This window comes from Primulina tabacum, chromosome 2, assembly GCF_025594145.1.
Source record: "Primulina tabacum isolate GXHZ01 chromosome 2, ASM2559414v2, whole genome shotgun sequence".
Classification (NCBI taxonomy): domain Eukaryota; kingdom Viridiplantae; phylum Streptophyta; class Magnoliopsida; order Lamiales; family Gesneriaceae; genus Primulina; species Primulina tabacum.
Window position 1 is genome coordinate 21,168,236 of NC_134551.1, and position 4,042 is coordinate 21,172,277.

At 33.0% G+C, this 4,042-nt stretch overlaps 1 pseudogene; it reads right to left on the reverse strand.

Moving 5' to 3' along the window:
* Positions 1 to 1,361: 1,361 nt before the first annotated feature.
* LOC142537412 (transcription factor MYB36-like) lies at positions 1,362 to 3,352 on the reverse strand (annotated as a pseudogene).
* Between the last annotated feature and the right edge of the window lie 690 nt (positions 3,353 to 4,042).

Sequence of the window (4,042 nt, forward strand, 5' to 3'; positions counted from 1 at the left end):
TTCAAAAACTGTGGCTTCCCTTCTTCAAAATCTTGTGTGTGCGTGTGTTTTGGGGAAGAGGAGAGTCCTTGTGTGTTTAAGAGTGAGGGACGTGTGTTTAAAGGGTTTTGTGGTTGGGTTTGGGGCTTTTATTTTTGATATAAAACTCCTAATATGAGCATAGGCCCATTAACATGGTATAATAGGCTCATTAAGTAATTTTTAAAATATTTTGTTTAGGAAAGTTCGTGAAAATATCAGTCGAGTTGTCAAAAAGTTCATATTTTCGTCAAAAATCGAATACCATTTAAAAATAATACTCGCGTATAAAAACATCTCAATCAAAACACCCCATTTTCGAAAATATCATATAGCATATACCATATTTTAAATAATTAAAAATAATTACTTAATAAAAATATTTTCCCTTTTTCAGCCATCGGTTTCCGTTCCTCGATCGCGTCTCGAATAAGTTTTAAAACATAGTTTCATGCATTCGTGTAGAACAGTGCATTTTAAACATATAGGCTTGCACCCTATTTTTAATTCATGCAACTAAAACCCTTTAATTAGTAATTTTTTTATTTTCTCTAGATTCGCATGCAGTTTGGTTACATTATCACATTTTGGATCTTACAAAATATTTTATACTTATGTTCACACGGGAGCCCAGGCTAGCACAAGTCAGTTAAAGGAAATGATCGCTTACACAAATGGATCCAGACTAAATGGGCCAAGGAAACTGACATAACAGAAACCGGACTCATCAACCGAAAGTGAAAGGGACAATTTGCTAAATGTAAAGACAGAGACTGGTCGAAGAAGAAGAGAAAATACAGATGAATATATACTCTCTCAAGCATATCTTGCATACATGTTTTCATAGCTTTTGTGCACTTGTAAGCCTGTGTTCTAAGGGTTTGTGTGTGCGTGAATACATTGAGTTCTTTCTGTTCATGCGTGAAGAGAAGTGGTAGGCTTATGTGTTTGAATCATTGTAAACTCCTTTTCTTCTTGGTTCTAGTGGAAGGATCTCTGATCGTGTGGATGTAGGACTTCGTTCGGTTCGAGCCACTATAAATGAGTGTTGATTCTTTTCTTGCTTGTTTTTCGTATAATTGTTGATTGACCTTGGGCTAAACGCCAAGGTGTAATTCTGGTAAAACACTTAATTTATATAATTCCAATAGCATACTGATTATGAAAAATTGAAATATATATAATATTTGTTTTTGTTGCATAATGTTGGCAACGGTTTTCAGTACTCGATTTCTGAATCACCTGGCAGAAGAGTTTAAAATTTGCTGACATATAGAATCATGAAAATAGGTATAAAAAAAAAACACTTGAAGTCATGTCATGCGCGTATATCTTCAGCAAAATAGGCAAAGAACATAATTTTATCCACACAATTTACAAAACATGCAATCACCATCTCTCCTCTTTTCCCCTCCTTTATGAAGCAACAACAAATAGAACTCTTTAAAAAAACAAATAGAACTCATCAATATCCTACACATCTCTCACGCATCTTTTTCTCACTGCATATTGTATCCTAATCCATAATCTTGATACATTATTTCTCCAGATTGATTAAGCATATTTCCGGAATCCCACGAGTTTGAAGAAGCTGAATTTGCCTCAAATTCATTGCCCCACCATGCGAAATTCTCCTTCGATATATCCATTTGTTTGAAACAATCAAATTCAGGAACCTGAGCACTCTGATCTGTTGCAAGAAAGTTGGAAACTTTGATACTCAGTAATTCATCCATTTCTCCTTGAGTGAAACCTGAACCACCCGACTGATCAATTCCTGTGCTGTCCATTTGCCCCATTATCGGATTTGAGTCTTGAAAATTGCTTTCTGGACTTTTGAAAGTAGTATTCTTAACAAGTCCTTCGTTTGTAGTCTTTAAATTGCTCATTAAACAGTGATAGTCGTGATCAAGACTAGTGATAGCAGAAGCTTGAGGGCCGATAATGTTTTGATTTTCATCCAAAGAATGAAGGGTTTGGATCATTTTTTGCTGCAGACTGATTCATTTTAGGCCAAAGTGATGGGTTATTGTAAAACGAGAATGGATTTTGAAGGCTTTGAAGCTGGATATGAAGCTGAAGCCTTTCCAAGGCTGAATTGCTTAGGTTTTCTAAACTGTAGGTGCTCTCTTCTCCACTATTCGTGTGATCTTTTGAAGGATCTTGATCGGAGATCGATAAACTTTGATTCGCAGCCGAATTTTTACTCCTTCCCAGCAATTTCTTCTTCAACCTCGTGTTCCAGTAGTTTTTGATGTCATTGTCTGTCCTTCCAGGCAGCTGTGCTGCAATGATTGACCACCTGTTTTGAAAACCCAAAAAAATAGAATTAAAAATCAAGAAACCCTAATATATAATATGGTTTTTAATCTTTTGATAATAAAAAAATGATATGAAAAGGAAATTTCCAAATCCCTTCAGAGAAATTATATGATTTATGATCATGAACATGTGATTTTCCAAATTTTTAGACAAAGAGGATCATAGACAACGGCAAAAAGACAAGTAGTTTCGGCTGAAGCCGTTGCATGTGTTTTTTCGAGGATTTCTATATTTTCTGTTGGTGTTTTTTGAGGTAAATAGTCAAGGAGAAGAAATTAACCTGCTGCCTATACTTATATATAGGCTACAAATGATATTATCTTCTTCTTCAGTAAATCCACCATGCTTAATATTCGGCCTCAAATAATTCAGCCATCTTAATCTGCAGCTCTTCCCACATCTCTTAATCCCTATATCAGTACAAAATTAACACCAAATCATTTATGAACATGGAAAATAGATATCAAATCATATATGATGATCCAGATACCTATGTACTTAAATTTAAGTTACAACTTTTTTCACGAGCATCTACTTTCACAGTTTCATCTCAAAAATCGAATTTAAATGCCACATAAAAAACTATGAACTTCAAAAAGAAAGCCCTCTAATCAAAATCCGAAGACGATACGAATTCATTCATACAAGTTGGTTAATACAACAGTATGTATACCGATTTTCTGAGGAAGAGCAATCCAATTTCCACCAGTCCCATGCTTGTCAATATAAGCTTTGAGTGTCGCATCTTCTTCAGGAGACCATGGTCCTTTCTTCACATTAGCTTTGTCACAACAAGGTGCTCTCCCCATCTTCTAGATTATATTAATATTTGATTTCTTCTTTCTTCCCTTGTAAATTGTAAAAAAATTCTGCAGACAAATCTGAAAACAGATGAAAAATGTTTTTTGTTGTTGTGTCAAAATGTCAGAAGGGAAGACCTGAATTTATAGGTGGGAGAATGATGATGTGATACTTGGAAAGTCTTGCAGCTTCCTTAATCTCTAGGGTTTCTGCAATTATCATTTTGGTTTTGGATTAGGTCAGTCATGATATATTATTATTATTATTATTATTATTATTATTATTATTATTATTATTATAACATGACTAAAAAAATTTAAATTTATTTCAAAAAATATATATTTATATTATAATCATTTGCTTTTTGGGGTTGCAATTACTTTTTGTGTCTTGGAAATTCTAAGTAATTAGATAGATCAAACAGGTGTAATGGAAGCAGCATTAATTAGGTCAATATTAAAAAAAAATTTAAAATTTTAATAATTTGAATTTGTGTGTGTGTGTGTGTGTATAAAATCATAGCAGGAGCGGATACTAATTAATATAATAAATTTTAAATGTTATTTTTAAAAATATATAAATCTTATAATTAAATTTGTCAATTGAATTTCCTTAATTCACTCTAATCATCTGTCGTGAATTTGAGTACATTTCAAGAAAGAAGAAATTATACATCCTCTCTTTTTGTCGCCAACTAATTGTATAAAATGTTCGATTATTGGGGGTATTTTTGTCCTCGTAATTAGCAGTTGATTGAAATACTTCACATTTATCTAATCTAATCAGTCGCAAAGTCAAGTCTCAGTAAAATAACTAATCTAATCACCAATATTAATTCAACTTTATCCGATTAAATTTATGAGTCGGGTTAATCTAATATATATCCATTGGAAGACCTTTT